This window comes from Podarcis raffonei, chromosome 1, assembly GCF_027172205.1.
Source record: "Podarcis raffonei isolate rPodRaf1 chromosome 1, rPodRaf1.pri, whole genome shotgun sequence".
NCBI lineage: Eukaryota > Metazoa > Chordata > Lepidosauria > Squamata > Lacertidae > Podarcis > Podarcis raffonei.
This window is the reverse complement of record NC_070602.1, coordinates 50,977,496-51,005,453: the sequence shown is the minus strand read 5'-3', so window position 1 is coordinate 51,005,453 and position 27,958 is coordinate 50,977,496. Positions and strand designations below refer to the sequence as shown.

At 42.6% G+C, this 27,958-nt stretch overlaps 1 long non-coding RNA gene across 1 annotated transcript; it reads right to left on the bottom strand.

Moving 5' to 3' along the window:
• Window positions 1-27,958, bottom strand: LOC128413223 (uncharacterized). Its single transcript, XR_008330280.1, has 3 exons — window positions 27,768-27,958; window positions 3,492-3,615; window positions 1-1,681 (listed from the first exon to the last, which is right to left on the bottom strand). It is a non-coding gene; the product is annotated as an uncharacterized LOC128413223 (long non-coding RNA).

Sequence of the window (27,958 nt, the reverse complement as noted above, 5' to 3'; positions counted from 1 at the left end):
TCTGGAGTAGGGAGGAATTTTATACAACTGGCCATAGATATGCAATATCATAGGTATACAATATTTACAGAGACATTCACAGTTCATTTATGTTTTCAATAAGTGTGTGTGTCTATATGAATAAATTTATAGGACTGGATCCCAAAGATCTTTCCAGGCAATGGCTACAATCCAAAGACTCCAGCTAGTTCTGTGTGCCAAGAGTTCTTCGGATCTGTGCTTACTGAAAAACAGCAGCATTGCTGTATGGCAAGAAATGCTTGAAGGAGTTGTAAAAGCAGATTGTGGTATGACACAAGATCTGTTCAAAGACATACACACACACACACAAATTGTTGGGTGGGTGTGAGCACATGAATTAGCCTAAAGTAGCCTATTAGAATAGTTCCTACCTAATTATTTACCTTTCCTCATCATTTTCTCTGCTATGCTTGCACCTGCTTCTACATTGTCCCCATGCCGCAGAACTTCTAAAATAAAATGGGAGCTTTTGTGGGCCAAATATAGAAACAAATCTGCTATTTTTCGAGAAAAAGAGGTACCAGAACTCACCATGAACGCCTTCCTTGTTCTCTTATAATGGCAATGGCGCCCACCTGAGAGGTGCCAGAACTGAGTTCCAGTGAGTTCCAGCTGAAAAAAGGCCCTGAAAAGAAGATGTGGTAGTTGTGCAGGAGGTAGAGTTGTACACTGTCATAGACAATATTCACAAAGCCTACAGGATTCCTGAGCCCAAAGTAGAACCACATTCTTCATGGCAATTTAACCTACTAAGGGGAAAGAGTTATGTTTTCTGAAATACATTGCTATATGAGTTCTTGGGAAAGGGCAGTACCTCAGCATAATAAGCACTATTTCAAGCAAAATTTTCTGGAATGGAATTTATTTATTGCATGGGGGAGGGAGAAATAACTTTTTGGATATTATGAAAGAGCCCATATTAGTGTGTTGCAGCAAAAACATCAGTGCCTTGTAGTACTTTAAGTGCTAATAAATGTATTATAATATGAGCCTAAGGCATCTAAACATGATCTAAATTTTTTAAGCTTGTAAGATGTCATAATAGTAATTATTATCTAGAAAAATCTTGATATATGTCACTTTAGAGTGAACATACTTAAAATGGGGGCTCTTTTGAATCTAGACTAATATTGTAAAACATGTAATTCTAATGTTCTGGTGATGTCCGTCCAGGTTTGCAGATATATATGCCAGCGCATGTAGAGATGGGGGATAAATTAGATTCAGTTCACATTTAAACTTACATAATTCACACTTTCCAAAACAATATGTGAACTGAAACACAGCCATCTTCCAAAATCCACACTTTTCACAGCTTTGCCATACATTGGTCCAGCCAAGCAATGTACACAAATATGAACATATTAGGGCAAAGTGTGCCTATAAGTGCACATATTGCTGAGAATAATATATGAAATCATTGTATTAGGGGTAAATTGCTTGCAAAATGTCTTTATCTGTCACAACTGCATGCAATAAGGTGTTTATTAGGAGAAATTTGAACTAAAATGCTGAAGAATTTTCACATTGATTTTTTAAAAAAGCAAACTTCTGCAAAAAAAAATAAATCTGGAAATCTGAATTTAAGATTGGGAAAAAGAGAAACAGTACCAAAAATTGACAGATTTGTCCATCCCTCGTCGTCAGGATCCAAAGAACCCTGTAAATGAATAAAAGGGAAGGGTTGCAAATCTTTGTACTGAATTGAATCATATTCCCCCAATTCACAGGACCACTGTGCAGTTAAACTACTTATGTGATCCTTTGACCATCGTTCATTTATTCATTTTTATCAAATTGCAGTTCATAACATGGAAACATTTTTAATATATACTTTTAACACATACTTAGATCTCTAGAATACAGAGCACACTGTAGGCAATAGTATTTGCAAACCTAGCCTTGTTGCATCTTGAGAAGCAACAGTAATTTTGGCATTCTGATACCTGAACTGTGTTTCTCTTAACTGAGAAGAGTAAAACTGTACATTGGGACTGCAGCAGTAAACTTCACCAAGTTTTTGCAAGTTTAGGGCTTCTGTGTAATGACTATAGATGTTGCAAGAAGCCAACATGAACTCATGGCTAAATTGTGAAACTACAGTTATAATGCAGTCATGATGAGTAATGGATGAGAGTAATTTGATAGCAGTGCACATTTTATAACCAGAGTTCTTCTGTAACTGTTTTAAACAGGGAAGTCTTACAGCATCCTATGAGACTATCCCTTACAGAGATTGCATGTATATTGGTTCAGTTTTGTGTATCACAATTTCTGACGGTCCAGTAAGTGTGGGGGTAGAGCCAGAATGACCCCCAAAGTATCTACGATCTGGCTGTTGGAGTATACAGCTTTGTGCTTTTTATTTTGGTAAGGCTTTGCCAATTAATTAATTTAAAGGTTTTGTTTATGTGAACAGTCCATATTCTACCACCATGATATTTTGACAAGTGGAGAAAAATTACTCAGGTTGCTTCCTATGTAATCCTTTACAAATTAATAAAATGTATCTTTTTACATTTTTCTTTTTGCATTATCTCTTGCCAGAATTTCTGTAGTAGTTTAAACATAGAATCTACAATGCTATGATACATTTGGAAATAAGCTATACTTAATAAAAGTGCAAAATTCGTATGTTCCCTTAGTCATGGATGCTTCATTCGCGATGGGATTTTCCAAGGAATGTAAGGTTACAATTTTCTCATCATTTGATTTTTATTTAACCTATTTATTGGTAATGGGACTTTTCTAAGATAAATAATGTGAAGAATAGAGCCAGAGAATGTCAGCCTAGGAATGTAATTTGAGCCTGCAGTCCTCTGCACACTAACTTGGAGGTACATTGAATTTATTGGGACTTACTTTTGAGTAAACATACTTAGGATTGTGGTGTTAATCATGCTTGCTTGGCAATAAACAATTCTAAGATCAGAAGGCATGGCCACCTACTGAATGGGTTGAACTTCAAGCAAATATATTTAAAATTGCAAGGCTAGAGAATTAAATAGTAATTCCCACAAGGCTCCAACCTGGAATTAAGTCTCATCGACTTCAGTGATAAAAACATAAGGTTAGCAGAATAAGGGTGCATGTGTCCTGAAGTCTGCAGCATAAAAAAAAATCCCATTTGTGCAAACAAGCAAACCCTTTCCAGCTGTAAGAGCTATTTGGCATCTTGACCATCCACTGCTATCAGTGCACATTGTGGGGGCCAAGAGACTCTGAAGGTCAGGCTAATTGAACTTTGCTGTGAGCTTGTATTTGTAGCTTGTTTCCCAACATAATGTTGCGAGTCATGCTGTCCCTTCTTATGCAATGTGGCCCTCCTTTCAGGCTTTGATATAATTTATTTCTTCTGGAGCTTGCAATGAAAACCAAAAGCAGGATGGGGCCTGCAAACACTTCCTTGGGAGTCTGGGCGAGGAAAGCTGAAAAACAGCAGGGGTTTGTTTGTTTGTTTGTTTGCTTACTTGCTTTCGCTAACAGAAGTTGTCAACCTTTTCTGGTGCAGAAGCAGATTTTTCAGCACATCATTCTGTTGTTGATTTGGATCAGGACTTTCTGCTATGTTTGCCTGTGCCCCTACCAGTCAGCCTGTGAATAAACAGAGGCAACCAGTTTACTCAGTGTTAGATACCATCGATATATCATTTTCATATAGTTTTCTCTTAAACCATAGTATGCTGTAAATTTTATATCCCTATTCCACAATCATTCCCATGCTGGATGATGGAAGTTTTGGTCCAACAACATCTGGAAAGCCAAAGGTTACCCACCCCAACTCAAGTCATTCTTCAGTTCTCCACCACCACCAGAGATTAGGCATGTTGTTACTCAATAGAGCATCTGTTTAGGTTGTGGTTTACGTATGCAAACTTCCCTGAGAGTTTTACCTGGCATCTAAGTTTACATATTTCTGGTTTCATGTGAGCATTAAATGCCTAGCTAAACAGAAATGTTTGGAAAATCAATAATGAGGGAGACAAATAGACCTCTACAGGGAGGGCATTCCCTTACAAATGGGGAACCATCACTGAAAAGGCTCCATTATGGGTCAGCAATGCCAACCAGGCAGACCCTAGTGATGGTGCCACCACAGCCAAGGCTTCACCTGCCAATCACAGGGTTGAATTGACACTCAGCTGCTGTCAGTCCTGGCCCCCTACAGAGTGTGCCTGAATTACAGTGGTACCTCGGGTTACAAACGCTTCAGGTTACAGACGCTTCAGGTTACAGACTCCGCTAACCCAGAAATAGTACCTCGGGTTAAGAACTTTGCTTCAGGATAAGAACAGAAATCGCGTGGCAGCGCGGCGGCGGCAGTGGGAGACCCCATTAGCTAAAGTAGTACCTCAGGTTAAGAACAGTTTCAGGTTAAGAACGGACCTCCAGAACGAATTAAGTTCTTAACCTGAGGTACCACTGTATACAAATGTTATGTGCACCTATAATTTGGAACAGAGGTGCCAGGATGAACAACATAAGTTTTTATTTTCTTTCCATACATGATAGTTGAACACAGTATTGTATAATTATTATTATTATTATTATTATTATTATTATTATTATTATTATTATTATATTATTTATACCCCACCCATCTGGCTGAGTTTCCCCAGTCACTCTGGGCGGCTCCCAATCAAGTGTTAAAAACAGTACAGCGTTAAATATTAAAAACTTCCCTGAACAGGGCTGCCTTAAGATGTCTTCTGAATGTCAGGTAGTTGTTTATCTCTTTGACATCTGATGGGAGGGCGTTCCACAGGGTGGGCGCCACTACCTAGAAGGCCCTCTGTCTGGTTCAGTTATTTTCTGGGTTTTCATCCCAATTGTACTTCTGTTAATTTTTTAAAATTTCTATTTATCACTTATCACTTTTACTGTATTTTCTATGTGTCCATATCAGTGAAAATACTACTACTACTACTACTACTACTACTACTACTACTAATAATAATAGGACCTGGGACAGGAGCAACTGTGTGTCAGGTACCAATGACAGAATCTAATTTTTATTTCTTTTATCCCGCTGCTGTCTCTTATGATGTGTTTTTTTTATTGTAATGCTTTAAACATTGGGCGATATCCAATGCTCTCATTCTGCTAGCACCAGGGGTGTGTGCCCTAGGACAATGGAACTTCTCTCTCCTCTCCCCTTTAACTTTCTACATGATGTCAAAATCAGCTCTGGGGGGGTTGGAGGACTCTCGAGAGGAGAGCATGCCAGCTGAAGGCAATTTATGAATTTGAATTAGCTGTGACTTTTTGTTGTTGTCTACAAGTCTCTATTAAAGATAATAGGCACCAAAGCTGTCCATGCCACCATACATAGCTGCGATCCGGGAGAATCACCAATATGCCCATCTTCAGGGGACATGCAAGCTGAACCATAGCTGTCAACGTTTTCCTTTTTTTAAGGGAAATGCCCTTATTCCGAATAGGATTCCTCGCAAGAAAAGGGAAAAGTTGACAGCTATGAGCTGAACAGAGATGAGTTTCTCTAGAGTACAGTGGTACCTTGGGTTACAAACACTTTGGGTTACAGACTCCGCCAACCCAGAAGTAGCACTTCGGGTTAAGAACTTTACCTCAGGATGAGAACAGAAATCGCACTGCGGCGGCGCAGCAGCAGCAGGAGGCCCCATTAGCTAAAGTGGTACCTCAGGTTAAGAACGGTTTCAGGTAAAGAACAGACCTCCGGAACTAATTAAGTTTGTTACCAGAGGTAAGACTGTACTGGAGCCCAGGAACTTTTAGGCTGCACTTCTATCCCCACTCCCTGAGAGTAAGTGCATTGAACCGAATAGAACTTACTTTTGAGAAGCCAATAATAGGTACTGTAAACCAACGTATGAACGTAGGAAGTTGCCTTATACAAAGTCAGAGGAGTACTGACTGCCAGCAACTCTCCAGAATTTCAGGTAGAAGTCCGTTCCAGCTCTATCTGGAATTCCTGCAAACTGAACCTGAGACCTTTTGCATGTAAAGTGTATGACGAAAAGGACATTTAAGGAACAAGAGATTGGAGAAGACCAGTGACTGATTCAAGTGACTAAAGCCCCACTTGCATTTAAAGCAGTAGCATACCACTTTAAGTCATAAGATCTTAGGGCGGTTCACAGAATAAAATACAGGATAAAAACATGTAAACATGTAAAGCAAAACAGCAAAACAATAACCCCCCTTCCCAGTCATGCCTCCCCCCCCCAGCATACTGGGAACTGTAGTTTGTTCCCATAGTACTGAGTGTTAGAAGGCCTCTTTGCCCTCCTCAGAGCTACGTTTCCCTGGTTGTTCAACTATTCTGGGAACTGTAGTTCTATGTGGGGAATTGGGTTCTCCTAACAGCTCCCAGCACCTTTAACAAACTATATTTCCCAGGATTCTTTAGGGCAGGCTTCCTCAACCTTGGCCCTCCAGATGTTTTGAGACTACGATTCCCATCATCCCCGACCACTGGTCCTGCTAGCTAGGGATCATGGGAGTTGTAGGCCAAAAAATATCTGGTGGGCCGAGGTTGAGGGAGCCTGCTTTAGGGGCTGGCTGGCCATGACTGTTTCAGGTGGTAGGCTACTGCTTTAAATGTATAGTGTCAATGGGACCTAAATGCATTTGCGCTGTTATGGTTCTTTCTTTTTCCTGAAAGAAGTTTTTGTCCCTAGCCGGGGCATGCTAGGCAGATATACTACAGACAAAGCTCTCTCCTGGCTTGGCGAAGAAGAAATGGGGAAAGTGACGTATTGAATCGGCCTGCTCTTTGACTTTTGAAGGCACAGGGCTACTAACAGGGGCTGCGGGGGAACAACTACAGCTTGTAGCATATGGAACATCCATTTAAATTCTATGGCCTGGGTCTGTGCTGCAGGCATATCAAATAGCATAATTATTTGGGAGACAAATTGTTACGAAATGAAACTCTGCTTGACCTGTTGTCACAATTATCTCGGTGTGAAACTGGCAGTCTCCTGCCTCAGATGTTAGCAGCCCCACTGCGGGAGATGCCATTTATTATTTTGCAGGTGGTATCAGAATGTTTAGTCAATCAACGTGAGTATTCTAGATAATTTGTACTAATCCTTAATTCATGAGTGGATAAATATAAATGACTTTCTTTGCTGGGTCGGTGGGTGGGTGCAAAGTATTGCAATTTAAATTGCAAAAAGTAAAGACCGAAAACTAAGTATTTAAAAAATAAAGGCCTCCATATTTTAAAGCTTCAGTTTACTCTAACCAATTAAGGTAACTTAAATGAAATTTCACATGTTAATGCAATTGATTAGAGTGATCTTTGTTAAGTTAAAGCAACCCGGATAACAGGAAGTCATTAATAATAAAGGCAAATATTGCTGATGAATACAACTGCTCAATATTCAGTTTAATGCAGTTCATCCTTCAGCTTCTAACTTAAGCTATGTTATGAGTTGCCAAATGACCAGTCAAACTTGCCACGCTTCCCCTTATGCCCTTATCAGCAGCCTTTTGCACAGAAATCCACAGGTGAAGCTTCATAGCATGGAGGCAAGCATTTTCAGCTACTCAGGTCTGCACACTGAGTTACTGTGAAAGGCAACCTTTATAGAGAGGCCACTTAAAAAACTTTGCAATCCTACATAGATCCCACCTCAAAACAGTTCCTTGGCACTTTGGCTCATACATATCTTTATGAGTTTGTGGGTGCTAGACACACATAATTCCTGGAATTAGTAAGTGTTATAACATAAACAATGCTTGGGGAGTTAAACTGGAAGTCAGATTCCCATGTTCAGGAGATCACCTGAGAGATGGGCCATTAACAGAGAACAAAGGGAGATGTGCGATCATCAAAGCAAAGACTATGTGCCATCTGGCAAATGGGTGGTTCCCTTCCCTGAGCTCTGAGATGTCTAGCAGAGTGGAGAATTTAGGGTTGCAGTTGGGGGATGATGTGAGATGGAAGAATATAGTTGCAGTCTGTAAAATGCAGCAAGCTGGAGGGAGGCCGGGCCATGGCTAGTGTCTTTTTCAATCCAAGGCTGCTGTGGCTATGGGAGAAACAAGAACCTCTTGGGGTGTTAAGCTCTCCACCCCCCACATGTAGGCTCAGGTTGTATATATGTGTAAACAATCCATAGATCATAAAGACACCACAGTCTGCTGATCCTCGTTTCCAAACAGAAACACAAACCCTGGGTAAGCGTGCCTGAAACTCCTGGAATCTCGCAGAGATTGGGGCAGTGTGTAAGAATACTGATAACTTCAGCAATTTGATCTGTTGTATCGTCCTGTTCCTGTCCACCTCTGCTTCAACGCATCCTTGGGTGTGAAAGCCAGCAATGGTTTAAGGAACCTTCCGGACCACCTGTTTAGCAAACATTCATCCTGATTTGTTTGCAATAATATTAGGCAGCTATACTGTTGCTATTTTTGGATGGGATTCTGGCAAATTCAGGTGGTACAATTATAGTTGATTGGGAGGTTTTGCACAACAAGACCACTTCCCCAATAGATCAGTGTTTGTGTGATAAGGAAAGGGATGGGGAAATGCACTGTAAAGTGGGGTGTAACACTGGATTTGGTGTAATGCTATCTAACGTTCTTAGAAATCAGGATGAATGCTCAATAAACAAGACATCTGGAAACACCCAATGTTGGCTATTTATTGATCATTCATTCTCATTTGTTTCTGGGGATGTTAGACCTCCCAATCAACTACAACTGCACAACCTGAATTTGCCCTAAGAGAAAAACTCTGCAGAGCAAATTAAAATGTGAGGTTCTGTGAGTGGTTTATGAATGGCTCCACCAAGTCCTATAGAAAGTACTGGTTATATGTGGTCTCCTGATCAAAGATTTCATATTTTCAGGAATACACCCACACCCCAAAATTATATAATAACAAACAATACATACATAACCAATCTTGACAATGAACTTAATCCTGGTACTAACTGTTGATGAATGGGGTGGGAGAAATCTTGAAGAAACCAGAGGACACAAAATAGCACCAAAAGAGGTAATTTATACATTTTTAAGCTAAAGGCCAAAAAACATTTAGTTACAATACTGGTCCATAATAGACAATGAAGATCTGGGAGAGGGACTGCTCCCTGTTGTCACAAAACATAAAGAGAAATAACATTTCATGTGAGCATAGCTACTGACATTTTGTCCCAGAAAGTGACAGAGATACCTGTGAGAGAATAAGAGCTGGTCTGAAAGGATTAAGGTGCGAAGGGGTGTAGTCAGAGCGGAGAAGGAAACAGCAGAAGCTGGAAGGTTGATCATGATCAAGGTCTTTTGTGTTAAAACTAAATAAAACATTTGTTCTTAGCTCACAACAGTTTCCAGCTTTCTTCAGTAATACAAGGAACAACACAAAGCCAACCTGCTAAAGTGTTTGTGCCCCAAACAAAATGCTTACAAGAGAGATACCACAATCAACAATCTCAGCTTTGGTTCTTTTTAAACACACACACACACTCAAATTCTGTTCAATAATCACCAATTCAATGGTGTTTTATTTGACTTAGGCTATATCAGCTCCCAAAGAAACTTAATGCTTCCTGACCCCTTCCTTGAAATCAGTGTTATCCTTGCCTTCCCTAAAATACACAGCGATAGTAGCTTAGGCAGATTTTGCACTTTGGGAAGCAGACACAAAGGAAAGCCTTTAGAAGAAATGATGTGAAAGGTCTTAGAGAGGTTGTTGTCGGACTCCAGTTCCCATTAGTCCTAGCCAGCATGGTGAATGTTGTTGCTGTTTATTACATATATTAGGGGTTTAGGGTTCTTTGTATTCTTCAATAGTCTGAAAGTGCTGAACTTGCCTGTTTCAGCATTCTGTGCTTAAAAAAAAAATATTAGCATGCATATATATTACACCCTTCCAAATGAACTCAGGGTGGCAAACACATTGGCATTAAAACAATACAATCAAAAATAATTCAAGACATCTAAAAACAAGGAGATGCTCTCACCGTTGCTAATTTCACGGTTGCCATGCCTAGCATCTTTCAGCCATCAAATCCTGGGGTGAACAGGAGAGTTCTTAAATTTATCTTGAAAATTAATAGAGAGGGGGACAGATAACCTCGCAAGGAAAGGCATCCTACAAAAGGGGAAGCACCATCAAAAAGGCCATTGCCGGCTGACCTTATGACAGAGCAAGGGACCATTGCCTTATAGTCTCAACATTGTTAAGTATTCCTTTGAATTAAATAATTACCCATTGTGCCAATGGCCGTTCACGGGGATCTGCAAGTGCAGGTTGCGGTGGCTGGGGCCGATGATAGTTGTAGTCCAAAATAATTTGGAGGGCACCAGGTTGGCAAAGGTTGACACAGGTTGGCAATATGACCCATAGAAGGCAGCAGAACTTCAAAACTCTCTTAAAAGGTTGGATAGATAGGGAATAGGTCCGTCAGCACACACTGTCTGTTATTTGTGGCTCAGCACACATGCTTGCGGAGCAAAGGGTGTTGAGGAAGGGTTAAGCCAGGTAAAGGTTGGTTGATCGCATTGATAAGAGTGACACAGAGAAGATGGCATCATCACAAAGAGAAAAACAGTTAACAAGGGGTTTAATGCATGCAGCTCTAATTTTATGATCTCAGTCCTTGTGTGAATAATACATGTGGAAGGCAGTGGGAACTGTGTAATGGCCACAGCATGTTAGTAGAGTGCATGTCAGGGGTCAGCAAACTTTTTCAGCAGGGGGTCGGTCCACTGTCCCTCAAATGTTGTGGAGGTCTGGACTATATTTTAGGGGGGGGAATGAACAAATTCCTATGCCCCACAAATAACCCAGAGATACATTTTGAATAAAAGGGCACATTCTACTCATGTAAAAACACGCTGATTTCCGGACCGTCCACTGGGTGGATTTAGAAGGTGATTGGGCCGGATCCGGCCCCCGGGCCTTAGTTTGCCTTCCCATGCTTTATATATAGGTCCCAATATTTGCATGAAGTTGGCTGGTTGAAGAACCCTGAGCCATGGAGAGCACCTGCCAGCCTGTGTCGACAATGCTGTATAAAAGAACTCTGCATAAAGCAGCTTCCTGTGATTGGTCAGCAGTCTCATTAGCCTCCTTAATTTGAATCTTCCCACATCATGCTGAGGTGTTGTATGTGCACGCATATTTATTTTGGCATTGCCAGCTCTAAGCATCCAACAATCATGAGTCAGAGTGCCTTGCAATTGTCCCAGTCTTGAAATAGCACACTGGAGTGAAAGAAGCTTGATAATGTTTCTCCAGAATCCCGTCCATTTCTCCATTCCCACTTCTTCTTGTAGGCCTTACACAAAAGATACGTTCTAGAAATCAGGGTACCATGAACAAACAGCTGGTTTTGTGCAGCTTTTTTTGTAGGTGGAACTGAAGCCAGCAATGTTGGGCATTCCACATGGCTTTGAAGAGTAGTCACAGAGAGCAACAGCCCAAGAAATGTCGGCCACTGGACATGTTAAGGTTCCCATTTATTTACATATTCACTTATATTCCAGCTTCTTCCCTGATGGGACCCAATAAGGAGCTTGCCCCAAAATACCTGTGCACACCTAACACCACTAATCAATAGGGTCAATTGTACTACGGGAAAGCAGTGCGATCCCTTGAGAAATCAATGTAGTACAAGTGCTAAGCAATTAGAATTAAAAGCAGAAAAGCTGCATTTTCCTGCCCTGAAAGCTTACAAACTAACTTATGTTCTGTGTTACCTTGGTTATTTTCTGTAAGTTATTGTCAAAAGAGTAGATTTTTTACTTATGTGTGTTGGCTTGGAGAACGATTAAATGCTATAGGGAATATGTACGTATCAACATTTTAATAGGTATTTATTAAATTTACTCTCTACTTGAGAATCTTCTCCTGTGAAAGTGTAGGTGTAAACTGGGAGATGGGGGCTTTTTCAGACTCAGAGCTGCATTCCCTCCAGCGGGGAGAGCCACTGAGCCAGAAAGCAAAAGTGGATGGAGCAATTGATGGGATTCTTGCCTTTGTAAAGTGGGCTACATTCTCATTATACTTTCAAAGCACATTCAAAACACATTCTCTCCCTCAGAGAATTCTGGGTACTATGGTTTAACCTTCACAGAGTTACAGTTCCTAGCAACTCTTAACAGCACCCAGAATTATCTGAGGAAGAAAATGTACTATTGTGCTTTAAAAGTATTCTGTACACAGCTACACGGAAGTCAGAGGTTTCACACACATATCTTTTCATCTTCTGTCCAGGCAAGCAGGAGGTATTATCATGGTTAGAGGACAAACTCATGGGATGCATGGCCTGGGGAGAACTGGTGTTTCTTGGATCAGGGGCACAGCCTAGGACAGAGATAGCTAATGTGGTGTGCTTCAGATGTGTTGACTCCCATTCCCATCAGCCCCTACCAGAATAGCCATTAGTCAGGAATCATGGGAGCTGTAGTCCACAACATCTGAAGGATGCCACATTGGCTACCCTGGCCCTAGGGAAATTCTCAAGTAGTGAACAGAGAGTCTGGGTGGCCCAGATCTATGGGAGAGAGGCAAGGGGCTTTCCCACAATGAGTCAATTGAAAGGAAAGATGGCGATCTAATGGACCACCAATCTCAAGTTGTCCTCAGCCTGCCTCCATCTGCCTTTCTTCTTACTTACAGTTAGGGAAGGGGACGCTGCCTGTAAGCTTCCTCCTTACTTCAAGTGTTGCCTTTGTACAACTCTGCAGGGCGGTGGGAAACAAGAATTGGTTGGCTCTGCCTGCCATTAGCTCTGACTCCACTTACTGTTGGGCCTCATCCACACCATACATTTCAAGCATTATTATGCCACATTAACAATCCTGCCTACTCTGGAAATTCCCAGAATTCTGGGAACTGTAGTGTGTTAAAGGTATGGACCTTACGGAGTTACACTTCCCAGCACCTTAACAAACTACAGCTCCTGTGCCTGTTAAAGTGGTATGAGTGCTTTACATGTGTGGTATGGGTATAGTTTTGGTCTCCCTACTTTCTTCTCCACGAGTTGTAATGTACATGAGCCACCACTGAAAGACAGTACAGTGGTACCTTGGTTTGAAACCGTTTTGGATTACAACCATGTCAAACCCTGAAGTGTGTGTCCCTTTTTTGGATTACAACCCATTTTTTTTATTAGAACCATTATTATTAATTTTTTTTAGGCCCCATTGGCAAAATCACATCTTGGGTTACAACCTGTTTTGGTTTACAACCGGACCTCCGGAACGGATTATGGTTGTAAACCAAGGTATCACTGTATACAGATATGAACTCTCTCTCTCATACACACATACAAGCAGCCTCATAATTCAGATTTTTATATCCTCATCAAGGATATGTAAATAAGGTAAGCCCTGTCCCAATTTAGCTCTGTGTTGACTGCCGTTTTAAGCCAGCATTTCCTATGATTTGCTGGGTTAAAGGTTGCTATTAGAAGCACTAAATCAACATTACCAGATTGAAGGACAGGAGACAGATTGAGTGTTCTTTCTAGGGGAGTGCAGCATGACTGTTCAAAGACTTTGGGGAATTAGTGGCATTTTGATATAAAGATCATGCTTTAAGTAGAGGGGGGTGACCAATTGGCAACCTGTGGACTGAAACTTTGGGGGGGGGGACGACGACGACGACAACCACTTTTACTGTTCCTACCACTCAACGTGGGGCAATATTTTTGCCTAACTAGATTTCCTTGGAGATATAAAATAGCTTTCACAATTCTGAGCAGGAAATTTCACACTTCATTGTTCATCTGTACGGCGCTGGTGAAATCTTTGGTATCGATTGGTTCAGCTGATGGAACAGCATCAGTAGCGGATGCTGTGGTGGACCTGAGGTTCCCCATCCTTGCCCTAAAGTACCCTGCACCCAGTGGCATAGAGTGGGGGTAGGGTCACAGGGGCAGTTGCCCCAGGCACAAAACTGTTAGGGGCACAAAATTTCAACACCTGGTGCTGCCTCAGTACAGCTGTGTGCTTCTGTCACTGGGCACTGTTGAAAATGGCTTCTCCATGTTCACCAGAAAGTGACCTCTTCAGACCATGGAACAACTCTATGGCTGAGATCTCCTGGGTGATGCCATTAGGCAGTTGAATGTGCATGCATACTCCATTTCCCTCCCTCCCACCCCCCTCTCCGCATGGCCATGCGGGCTGGCAACCCACGCTACACCACTGCAAGTAAGACATTTGGGGCTTTGAAGTGGACGGTAAATACATGTACATAACTGTTAGCAGGTGCCAACTAAATTACGAATCCTGATTATCCATAAGAAATTCGGCTCATGTGAGTCACAATGAGCATCCAGCCCTCCAATCACCATCTGAAGAACAGGGTAGTCTTTAAGGTCACCCATCCTTGATGCACCAGGGTTACACTGGTTTTCTTTCTTTTGTAGCCCAACCCTGATAGTCAGCTATTTTAAATCAGCATAATCAAGCAGCCTTTACAATGATGTGCCAATTCACATTCGTGATTTTCTCTGCCAAGAAAGAGAGCCATAAGGAAAACAACAACCTCTAGCCTTTTCCAGTAGTGATCTGCTCATTCTGAGCCACTGTCCACATTGCTACAGCTCTCTGTCTCAAGAGACGTCACCCACTGTGTGAAGTTACACACCGACAATTCCCCCCTCCTCCCCCAAGTATGTGAAACTTTTGAAGACGGGTAGACTGAAATACATGAATCACTGTTGCAAAATGTAATATATGACTCAGCGGTTACTTTTTTCCAGAATGGTTTGTCTCTATTCCTGACTTGTCTGTGTTCTTTTTTTGTGTTCATTACATGACGACTAGATTTAAAAAGGGAGTTTGTGGTTTCCTCACTAACTGTGAAAGGTAGCTACCAGGTTGCTGTTGTTTTTAGCAAGCCACCTTATATCAGATGTTATTGGGGTGGATTACAAGCCATAAAATGACAATGCAACATAAGCCATAAACACACACACATCAAAACTCAGGGTCATCCCTATTATTAGGCAAAATGAGGCGACCACCTCAGGCGGCAGAAACTCAGGGGGCAACAGCTCTCTGGCCATTCCCCTCCTTCATCAGAGCTGTGTGTACTACATGGCATGTCCTTGCTCTTCCCGGCAACTAGTCTGATCCCTCAGTGCTGTAGAAGACAATATCCCATCACTGGTGTTAGATTAAGACTGAACTGCCGTTCCAGTTGGCTTCTGTATATTGCATGAGGAGAGGGCGCCATATTCTCCTTTGCTTCAGGCAGCTGATCTAGCATTCAGCTATAAAAATCAATATAAGCAGCTCAAATGCAAGTGCAGTTAACGCCTCCCCTGCGCCCCCCCTCAAATGCTTGAGTGAACAGCTGGGTCTTAACTTGGTGCTGGCATATGACCAATCACAGCACTAGCCAGGCATTCCACAGCCAGGGAGCTACAGTGAAGAAGGCCCTCTTCTTCATCTCCACATAAAGTACATAATGCACAGTACAAATCCAGTTCCTTCATTCATACACACACACACACATTAATTTAGTAGCAATTCATTATTTTCTAGATCAGAACTCAGAGCAAACTGTTTTAAAATGACTGCATAGACCTTGGGAAATACTTGAGATGTATAATTAGAGTGAGGAAAATATTGGCACTGCCAAGAGCAAAATGAGGCTTTCGGTCACATGTGGTGGCTCTGCAACAGAGTATCTAAACAATGGGAGACGGTAGCCAAAACTATTCATGAAATGTTTGAAATAAGTGTTTACATTTAGATCCACCATTGTTCCACTTTCTACTCAGTTATGTAGAAGTGATAATACCAGTGAAGTTACAAGAACCAGCTTTGTGTTTAAAAATAGCTGCCAGGTTGATCTTTGTTACTGACTTAAAATGCATGGTTATATAAAATTGTAAGTGGCTATCAGTTTGATTAACATGTCTATTGCTAGTGTCGGAACACTGTGAACAGTGTTTGTATAAGTGTCATAGGTACTTGTTTGTTGACTATTGACTATGACATCACCAGTGATTGGTGACACAGTTCCTACTCTCTCCCTGCGTAAATGGTTTGGGTTCATAAATATTTCATTGTGCAAAGCTTAAAACAATATTTGCGCTGCAGTCTTAATCCCCTGGGTAGTGGTGGTGGTTAGGATATCAAGTAATTTCTTCTGGGCTGGGCTCTATTAGCAAAGAGGTGCAGTGGGAGGGATGACCAGCTGGAATAGAAACTGGCTCTGTAAAGTGGCAAATCAGAAACATTATCCCCACCTTGACAACAATGCTCCAACGTCTACTGCCACCTGTTCTTGTTGTCAGCTGAGTGGTAGAGCATCTGCCTTGCATGCAGAAGGTCTCAAATTCAATCCCCAGCACCTCCAAGCTTGCAGCCTCAAACTTACTTGGAGAGAAGGCCAAAGGAAATCAATGTGATTTAGGGCTCATCCAGACTTCCTTTTGTGCAACATTTCTTGGCACAATTCCACACTTTAAAGGACTGTGTCCGAGTGTTTTTTTTTTTGTCTCAGACCTTTCCCTGCAAAAACCCACTCTTTAATGCCGAATCAGAACAAATGACAATTTGGGTTTTCTGTGGATTGTTGTTTGTTCTGATTGGTAATTAAAGAGTGGGTTTTCAAGGGGAGAACTCTGGGGCAAAAGAAAAAAAGATGCACCGACACAGCCCTTTAAAGCATGGACCTCTGCCTTGAAAGCACAAAGCAAAAGTTAAGTGTGGGTGAGACCTTTATTACAAGGGGAATTTTTTTTTGGATCAATAGATAATCCTACACAAAAATGTTTCACTGAGCTGAGAAGAGAACACAAATACCTGTATATAAAACCAGTGCTTTTTTCCAGGGGTAAGTAAGGGCATGCAATACTGGCACCTTCTCTATCAGAAAGGCGCTGTATAAAACAATAAATGGAAATAAATAAACCAGCATGCCTCTTTATCTGCCCCTCAGGACTTCCTTCCAGGCTGCACCACCTTAGCCACAGTCTCCTCTCCTCTGAGCTCAGCCCTCACAAACCTTACTTTGCACCCTCTTTGAGAGCTTGTGCCTGGCTGTAAGATGCCCTTAAACACTGATAATGCCTCTTGCTTGTCTGGATGGAGGAGAGAGAGGGATGCGTGGAAACTAGCCTGGTGTACAAACTTGCATTTGTTACTCCACCTGCTTTACCTCTGACCCTGCCATGCAACACTCCCCTCCACCACCACCTCCTGAAGGTTGTCCAAAAGGGAACTTGAACCTTGTTCTGAAAAAAAAAAAAGGTTCCCCATTTCTGGTCTACAATATAGAACTAGAATGATGAACTAAGCAGCAAGTCCAAGTTCTGTGTTAAGAAATGATGGCAAATTTGCATACAATTGCCTGGTCTTACCTGCAGTGTTACGCCTGTAGGTTAAGGATATTTACAGTGGTGGAGAAGAATTTCTTCTAAGGCCTGAAAGCATCACTTGCCGTGATAGCAACTTGTGACCTATCTTTTCCAACACTGTCACTTAAACAGAGGGCTCCTTCACTCATTCCAGTTTCCAACACGATGTGTACTTGCCGTGCAACAGCATAGCAGACACGTATGTGTGTACACCAGATTTTTTTTTTTAAGTATGCCTTTCCTCTCCAACACAATTATCACCTAAAAAGCCCACATTAGCATCCCATAGGGAAATATAATTTGTACGTCTGTATGTCTGAGCATCTGCCTTGCTTACTGAGCCTCAAATGAGCTGTCTACTTCTGCGGATCTGCTGGTTTATAGTCCAGTCCTAAAGGTCCTCTTCCCAGTGATATAAATGCAGACTTATGCCAATACATCCGAAACAGCAATCTTTTCTATTAGTGAGGGTTTGGGGAGAACTGATTGCTCTTTCCCCTGCCATGAAAACCCAGTTCTTAAGTGGTTAGAATAGTCATACAATGAGACGGTTTAATCTGCCCCATAATATACCACAAGTATAATTCAAGGAAGGGGGGAAATCATTAGTGTAGAACTATCAAGCCCCACTACCTCACGAGCTTTCTGGGATCGGCTTTCTGGGATCGGCAGCCCAGCAAGAAAGGCACAAGGGTCTCTGTTTTGCACTCCAGCAGCAAAGCATTGCAGAGGCAAGCCATTCGTCTCCCAGTTGAGCGATTTGTGCTTGCCACAATAGTCAGTTCACACATGCATGAACAGCACTTGATCTTCCTCCATTTTATTACGAAACCATTGACAACTTTCAACTAGAGGTTTCTGGACTTGGTTGAAAAGTATCGCACTGGAGTCAGTATGAAATTTATTTCTTTGGTACCTGATCTGTGATGGCTCTTTCACACGTATAAGTTATTGCTTCATGGGCTCCTCCAGAAAAGTTGTCTATTGAGCATTCATCCATATTTGTTTGTGGGACGGTTATACAACAATCAGCAGACATCCTGATTTGCTTGCAGGGTGCTTACATATCAACCTGTTAATTTGTTCATCTTAATTATTTTCTGTGCAATTCCCCTCACTGCCCTAACTGCAAGAAGTCTGATTTACAACAACAACACAGGTTTGTTGCACTAGGGCACCAGAACATTTTAATCCATTTTAATAGTACAAACCTAAATTTCCAGTTATGTGCTTGAATCCCTCTCACAAAACAGTGACAGCTGGAAGCACCCCATTGCACCCATCAAGCAATGAACATCCATGCATGACTGGGGCCTTTGTCCTGATCGACTGTATAACCTGTGCCTCAACTGGCTAGCATGGGGAGGAGAAGCTGCCAACCTCCTCCAGACACGGCTGATCTACTCACAAGTGACAAAAATCAATGCACAAAGTCAACTGATTTCATGCATCTTTTAACATGGCCATGGCCTTTAGTTAGCATCCGCTTATATCCAACTGCTTCTATTTTATTTAAAATAAATAAATGTGTCCTTTAGTTCACATTAACTTAAAATCTGTTGTGTTTTTTTTTTTATTTAGAGCCCCTCTCTCTTTCAAGGTTATCACACTCCACATCCTCAGGCTCACTCTTAGGTTTGTTTATTTACACCCCTGCCACTTAGCTCACCATTGGGCTTCGCTGCCTGAGCCTTCACTTAGCTCCTTCCTTTCTCCTCCGCTTCCTCCTTCCATGGTAGTGCTTGCCATTATCCAGCTGTCATTGTTCCTCTCTTAATTCACCACAGCTGATGCTTTCCCCTTTTCCCTACTTACTCTCATCTCTCTACTTTTTGTTGCTATTTCCTGTTGTTAGTTCCTAGCGCTCTGATTCCTCCTCCTCCGTTTCACTCCCACATTCCTGCTTCCTTCCCTTTCTCAGCGCCTGGGACTCACACCCAAAGTTTCTCCTTTGCCAGGCTGAGCAGCGCTGCATCCTCAGCGCCGCCGCCCCCACCCCCACCCTGCTTTGTCCCATCCAATCTGACTGGCTCACCTTCTGGACGGACTACCAACACCTCTCCTCATATGCATAGATTTACACAGCCCCTTTTATGAAGAAAACCACCTTTGAGAGGAGCTGATGAATTTCATCAGGCAAGTGGCAGAGACATGCTGAATTTCCCCCCTGACCATCATTTCCCCAACTTGCTACAAGATGCATTCCTTGCATAGGGTTGTAGGAATGTGTTTGCAAGGATAAACAAATACCCTCCAAGTGTCCCTATTTTCCAGGGGCAATCCTGGAATTACAAAAGCTACTCCAGCTTCTGATTTGATCCCGGAATGCCCCTATTTTCCCCACCAGTGCCGCCACCGCCGACCTCAGAGAGGAGGAGGAAGAGCTGGCACTTACCCTGAACGACAGCAGTGGCATCTGCAAGGGATTGCTGCAAGAGGCTGCATTGCCTCTCCATGGCCGCCAGTGTTGTGCCAGTTCTGAGGTGTAGGCAGAGCGCAGGGACACCCCAGGCGGGAAGAAAGGGGGAGCAAAGCACAGCGCAAGGAGACTTGATTTTTTAAATAAAAAAAATGCTTTGTGCATCCATGTCTAATCTTGCCCCTTTCTAAAATTTATTTATTGGCATGTGTTTTTCTTTTTGCAAACCTACCAAAGAATACCTGAAGGAGCGTCTCCACCCCCATCATTCTGCCCGGACACTGAGGTCCAGCTCCGAGGGCCTTCTGGCGGTTCCCTCACTTCAAGAAGCAAAGTTACAGGGAACCAGGCAGAGGGCCTTCTCGGTAGCGGCACCCGCCCTGTGGAACGCCCTCCCACCAGATGTCAAAGAGAAAAATAACTACCAAACTTTTAGAAGACATCTAAAGGCAGCCCTGTTTAGGGAAGCTTTTAATGTTTAATAGATTATTGTATTTTAATATTCTGTTGGAAGCCGCCCAGAGTGGCTCGGGAAACCCAGCCAGATGGGCAGGGTATAAATAATAATAATAATAATAATAATAATAATAATAATAATATTATTATTATTATTATTATTATTATTATTATTATTATTATTTGTGCGCCCTGTTAGTGTAGTTGTGGTGGAAATGCTTTGCCGGGGGGTGGGGTGGAAGACAAAGAAGGTTGGGGGGGAGGAGTGAGAAATGTCCCTTTCTTCATCTGAGGAATGCTGGAGGGTATGTAAACATACCCTGGACAAAGTGTCCTGTTGTGGACCCCTTCCTCAGTGGGGCCTAACAGCCTTACCTCCTTGTGGTGGCAGCACAGGGTAATGCAGCCTAACCCCGCTTCAAATTTCCCAGAATGCCTTGTAGAAAATGTAAACATGGCTCGATGAAGTCACCTGCTTCTGCTAGGATTGCCATGTCAGACTGTTGTTTTTTTGTGTGGTGGGTGGGGAGGGGGTCAGGGCAAGCATCAGCTATGCTGCCCGCCTTTAAAAAAAAAGTCCCCAGGGCCCTATTGGTTGCCCAAGGAAGCCAGGAATTACCTGGACTGGAATTTCATTGAAGGAAAACTGGTTGTTGGGAGGCTTCTGCAGAAGAGTAAAGGGTGGGAGTGATGGGCATCCTTCCCTCCCTGCTGCTTTACTGCTCCAAGCAACTGCTTTCTTTAGATATAATGCGTAGTTTGGCCCTCATGCTGGTGCCATTATAAGGGGGTGCTGCATGCCTGTAAGCAGATCTTCCATATGCTCAAGAATTTCTCATACAAGAGCAAAGACACTTCCTACTGATGCCTCAACGATTTGAAAAGAAAAGAAAAAGTATTTTTGATTCCTGGTGCCACACAAAGCAAAATCTCTCCCATCCACGTGGCACAAGCTCTGTGTTACTTGACCAAGAGTGCAAGCTGTCAAACCACAGCGAGGCTGCAATTGGTAGATATCCAGGTGAGAGCCTTTAGCACAGTTCTTGCAAAACGTTCTGATCCCTGCCTCTGTGTTTATAGTTCCTGTCAGTGGCTAAGAAGCGGGATTGGCCTGAAGGGCTCAGGAGCCTCAAGAGGCTGCATGTAGCAGGAACAGGCTGTGCTTAGAAGGCCACTGAGAGCACTCAAGGCGGAAAGGAAAGAAATGAAAAAGAGGCTGGTCTGCATCATGAACTGCAACCCAAAGGGCGAATGACATCAGAGACAACAAGCCAGTGGAAACTGTGTCTCAAGTACAGTTCCAAATGGGAAAGGTCAATATTTATTACGTATAATAAATCTATACAATATGCAAGGAACTTATGCCCCAAATTGCTGAAAAAAATAAATTAAATAACTGTATTGCTGTCACAAAATGTCACGTAAAAAGCCATGCTTTATATAACGCACTGTCAAAGATCAAAAAGCTCTGGAAATCCAGGAATTCAGTGAAGACTTAATTTAAAATGGCTGTTGGTAGCTGGGTCAATGGACCCATTTCCACAGAATCTTCATTCGGGGCCAAGCTATAAATGAACAAATCCTTTGCATTGTGGTGTATAATTCAACAAATGCAGTAACAGCTGTAATAACAACTCTGTAGTTTCTCGGTGCTCGTAATGGTCTCAAGCTCTTCAGGTAGCCAGTATCTAAGCTCTCTAATATGTGGGTTAAAATAGTATAATGCAAATTATGGGATAAAAGCCAATTTAAAAATAAAACTGCATGTGTATATATGTGCAATACCTGTCGTTTTAAAAACTCCTGTAAGCAAAGAGTCCCTAGCAACCTTCAAAGGCCTCACAATCTGCTAGGTAAAAACCTAACTGAAGATACTGTAGTTTGGAAGAACAAAGACTAATATTAAAAATGTCTTTAAAATATACGTAAAAATACAAATACTAATTTTGCTACTACTGTGCCGGTACACGAGATGTCTGCAAATTTGGAGATATTGATATACAGCTTATTCAGCACTGATTTTTGACAAAAGTGTCAGGCAGTATTGGTCCACACATTTATGTAGTCATTTTTATTTATTTTCTTCCATTTATACTCTGGCTGCCCTGCATCACAGAATCCAATGGGGCTCACCTGTAGTTTATAGGAGGTCTCCTATCCAGGCGCTGGCCAAACAAAGACCTGCTTAGTTTCAGGTAGGTGATGGCCCCACGTGCTGTTAGATCATACCTGTGACCCTAAGAAGCATTCAGGATAAACAGAAACACCAGCACCTGGGGCTGGAAGTTTTCTATAGCTCAGTTGGTAGAGCATCAAACTCTTAAATTTCAGAGTCATGGGTTCGAGCCCCACGCTGGGCAAAAAGATTCCTGCATTACAGGGGGGTTGAACGAGATGACTCTGGTGGTCCCTTTCAACTCTATGATTCTAGACATTATGCTTGAGTGGGGCTAGCTCCAAAAACAGTGGCTCTCTGTTGTTACTTAAACTTTCCCTGTTTACCACCCGTCACTACACCCAATGAACCAGGGCAGGAATGAGGAAAGACTCATCACTACATGGGTAAGTTGTTGGAGCTCGGCCTACACTCGAGTAGGACCCTGGCAGAGACACATGCCTGACTGGGATGTTCTCTCCCTCCTGGAGAGACAACAATCCCATGACTGCAACCATGGAGCAGGAATTCTAACATCAGAGTTAAGGGGAGTGGACATTTCCCGAAGGTGCCCTGTGCTGAAAGGGAACACTCAGGGATGCCCGGGGGGGGGGGCTAATGCCTTTTCCAGCAACCCCCTTGTGCTTCCTTATAGTGGCTGTTTCCTCCGTCTGAAGTCAAGGGCATCATAGTCTATTGGGCCTCCCAGTGACCACTTAGAGAACCGCAGATGATGGGGCAGTGGCAAGTGATCTAGTAACCGGGCAGAAGTTATACTGGCAAAAAGGATAAGTCAAACCCTATTTGAAAAGCTTGTTTTCTCTCTGCCAGGCTTGGGCTACCTCAGCCAGCAGTAGCCCTGTTTCTGAACAGAGTTCTGGACAGGGGTAAATTACCTTGCCCTAATTTACCCCCGTGTCATTTAAGCTGGCTTCCTTGAGTTTGCCTTGCCCCTCACTCTCCGTCAGCACCATTTGCCCTCCGTGACATTGTCATGTAGCTAGTTCTGATTGACTGAATGGTGCCATTATGCCAATATGTTCGCTACCGGCTCTCTTGATTGTCTGGGGACATATCATAAATTAGAAAGGAGCCCTAACTGGGGTGGGGGGCAGCGGCACCAAATCAGCAGCAGATCTGACTGCAAACGGGCATGAAAATACTTAGAGATGTCAAGGAGGTGTTCGGGCAAGATTTAAACCATCCTTATGTGCCAGAAAGATTCATGGGGTGAATCTTCAGTGCAGCACTATAATGATCTTCAACATGGAAACATGGAAATGTGCAACTTGGATGCCAGAGACATATATTTTATCCGTGTGTGTGTGTGTGTGTGTGTGTGTGTGTGTGTGTTTCTTTGGGGTCATTAATGGAAATCTACTCTTCACCAGTTTATTGCTTTTGGCTAAAATATTTGTCTACTGAGCTTTTCATGTCCTTGCCTGCTGCAGTTTTGCATTCTATGCATTTCTTTCTTTTGTGTGTGTGTGTGGGGGGGCTGTTTCAAAGCTTTATAAGATGGATCAAAGAACAGGTTATTTTGTCTAACAATTGCAGTAGTGCTTGGCCAGGCCTGAGTTTGTTTTTATTGAGCTGCTATGCTGCAAGGGATGGCCTGTGATGGGTATAGATTGCATATTGATCACTGCATGGAAGTACAAGGAGGTATTTGGTGGGGTGGGGGTGGGCAGGGAAGGAAGGAGCAGCTTACTTTCACAGCCAATCCTCTCACAACAGAAATCATAATTCCAAGCAAGATTTATAAAGAGCACTGGACGCTAAATGAAATACAATGTTGAATCGCAGGGATGCAGTTAACGTATTTAAAATGTAAATAGCAGCCACAGGGAAGCTTGAGCAGGCTTTGGACTGCAGGATGTGGGGAGAAAAAGTTTTACATAGTTCCTGGGAAGATCCTTGAGCCATAGATAGTGCCCAGAACAGAGCAAGACAAGCCTCTGTGTATCCAGCTTCCAGCATCAACTAAAGTTCACATATACACAACCCTGCTTAGCCTATGGTTCTCCAGCCAGCCAGGTGAAGTCAGAAAAATCTCACCCATTTGTCTCTGTGACAACAGGGCTCACTCTTTGGACATGTAAATGGCCATGCTTAACTAGCCAGCTAAGGCCATTAAGGGATGTGGGTGGCGCTGTGGGTTAAATCGCAGAGCCTAGGGCTTGCCGATCAGAAGATTGGCGGTTCAAATCCCCGTGACAGGGTGAGCTCCCATTGCTCGGTCCCTGCTCCTGCCAACCTAGCAGTTTGAAAGCACAAAAGTGCAAGTAGATAAATAGGTACCGCTCCAGCGGGAAGGTAAACGGCGTTTCCATGCGCTGCTCTGGTTTGCCAGAAGCGGCTTAGTCATGCTGGCCACATGTCCCGGGAGCTGTACGCCGGCTCCCTCGGCCAATAAAGCGAGATGAGCGCACGCAACCCCAGAGTCGGTCACGACTGGACCTAATGGTCAGGGGTCCCTTTACCTTTACCTTTAAGGCCATTATATCACAAAGAGACAGGTGTGACCAGTTCTTCTGCTACATTCTTAACTCACAGATACAGGATCAGAAGCCTGGAAGGGTCCCACAGATATCATGCAGACTGACCCCACAATCAGTCCAATCACAGGAAGTCTGGGTAATGACTCAATAGGGAAATTTCTGAATCACTGCAGAATCAATCCTGGGGCATGATGTTGGAGAATACTGTGTGATTTCCACGGGTTCTGGTGTTTTTTCCCAGATGACATGGTCCTAAAATATGTTTTAATAAAGTGCAGACAGTGATAAATGTAGGATATTACACAGAAGAGTCAAAATGCATAAGATAGATCTGTGCATTATTATACAGGTTGCATTAGACAGAAGATATCAAGAGAGGAATTATTTCAAGACAGTCCACCCTGCAATCTTGTCTACAAGGAGGTCGTTTGGCATGTTGTGTTCAGTTTTAGGAGTTACGATTCAAGTCACCAAACTGGAAAGGATTTAGAACAGAACTATGAAGATAATGGTGAGAAGACCTAGAGGACACATCATATAGAGAAAAGGATGCTGAGCCTAGACAGAATAGAAAATTAAGCAGAGATGGTTGGTAGCTTTTGAATTATGAAAAGAATGTGGCAGGCAAAGAAGGAGATAGAGGAGGTTCACCAAGAGAAGCAATGAGTTTTAAGTAACTACAAGAAAGTAGATTCAGGGCATGTCTGCACTGCAACTAAAAGAAAAAAACTCCCTGCTCCCACTTGATACATTTTTGGTCATCACTGTAGAGATGCATGGCAAATTCAACTATTCTTTCTTTTTGGGAAGAAGAACACTATTCTGATCTACCATTCGTCGCTTTCTTTTTTACTTCCTTCACTGTGTTTTTGTATTTGTGTAGCCAGACGTGGGCCAAACACAGCAAATGGTCTGGGAACATCAGAAGCTGTCGTGGTACGGAAGCTAAACAGGTGTGGCCTGAATTGTAATCTGAATGTGAGCCTTTAGGGAGTTCAGTGTATGAGCAGAATATATGTATAATAAATTCAGGTGGTGGTGGTGGTGTGTTTTTTTTAAAAAATAGCCAGATGCATGACCCTTGAATGCCCTAGTATCACCACTGTGTTGGTGATCATGGCGCATAAATAATGTTTATTAAATGCGTAATAAATAAGCATGTGCACCTTGTAGGGCATCTGTTAACAAGGAAAGATGGAAGACTTATCTTGCCTCTTTGCAGAGCACAGCATTTGCATCCCTATGAGTGCACTTGTGTGAGCAATGCTTATACATACATATGCATGCACGCTTACGCAACTCTCCAAATTCAGTCAGTGGAAGACCTTTGAAGAATCTGATTGAAGAAGTTGAAAACACATTGGATCACCATTTCCTGTTATTTATTATTAACTAGTTATTAACTAGCAACGCTCCTGTCATGGTCTCCCTCCAGGGAGTAGAGGCCATGAAGGAATCCAGGGATGTGGGTGTGAGAGTTTGTCCCTGCTCATCCCCATCTGCACACTGGGGAAAAGGCTCCTCCACAATTTACATCCCAAAATAGCCCTTCATCCAAGTTATTTGCTACCACCACAGCATTTATTTATTTATTTATTGCTATTTTTATTGCTCTTACTGTAAATTTTGTATGTTGTATGCCACTTTGCTGTATTTAAAATAAAATAAAATAAAATAAAATACAAAAGTGTCTTCCATAAACATTTAAATGAAATAGAATAACAAATAAAATAATGTGAACAAGGGATTGGCTTGACTTTACTGGGTCCTGCCATTGCTCCCTCTCCCCTATTTGCTTTGATAGTGACATAGGAGTTGCTGGTGCTGGGATAGTCCAATCAAAAGGCAGAAAATAGAGCCTGGGGAAAAAGGCAAAAAGACAGAGTTGGGCCTTTTTCCAGCCAACAGTTAGGACTGCATTCCCCAGTGTCTTGCAGGTGATTTAGACTACAACAGTTCCCAACATCGCTGAGCATTGTCCATGCTACTTGGGGTTGATGGGAGTTGTAGCTGAAACCATCTGGAGGGCATCACATTAGGGAAGGCAGAGTTAGGGAGCACCATTAAAAACCAGAGAGAGTCAACAAAAAGAAGGATGTTACAGCTTACAGCCCATTTGGGAGACCTCAAAAGGGATAGCTGACTGACCAAGACATCTGAACAATGTGTTTCTCTCCCATGAGTCTGTGGGAAGTGGTAATACGGCCCACTACAAACTAGGTCAAAAATCCTGATGGCCTGAAAGGATGCTGGGATTCAGAGATGAAGTTCTACTTTCTTGTAGAACACATGCTTTTTCTGCATTTTTCTTAGCTGGTGGCTCTGTTCAGTGTCTATGGAGCCAGGGAGGTGAGCCCAGATCACTCATGGAGAAAGCAGGTGTAATTTCTCAGGGTGCTCCCCAAAGATGTCATGTAAATATAGATGCACAGCTTGGTTTATTGAGTGCCAGGGACAGTTGAGTGAACACTCAAGTCACAGGAAGAGCATCTTGGTAAAACTGCAACAGCTGCCAAAGGAAGCCCATAATTGCAACCCAACATCATGCCCCTGATTACCCACTACATAGAATTTACCACAAGGGCAGCAGTAACGCATCTGTCATGTCCCCGGCCTCAACAGTTGTGGCTGGAGGGAATACACCAAGAAGTTGAAGCAATGTTGCACTTTGAGATAATTGAAGAATCCCAGAGTCCTTGGCAATGTCAACCCTTGTTAGTACCTAAGCTGAATGAGAATGTTCATTTTTGTATTGATTTTAGGAAAAATTAATCCTGTTTCTACATTCGACACGTATTCCGTGCCACAGGTTAATGTGGTTTTGGAGAGGTTGGGCAACCCAGATATTTATCTACCCTTGATCTTACTAAGGTTTATTGGCAGTTTCTGCTTACCAAGTCCTTTGAAGACAAGGAAACCTCCTTGCAGCCAGTATATGAATGACATTTGGTGTTCACGGAGCTACTTTTCAGCATCTTATGCCCAAGGCTCTGAGAAGAGTAAAAAGGAGTACAACAGAATTTCTGAATTATGGTGGTCCATTTAATCCCGGATTTATCTCTGTGTCTACATTGCTTACAACCTT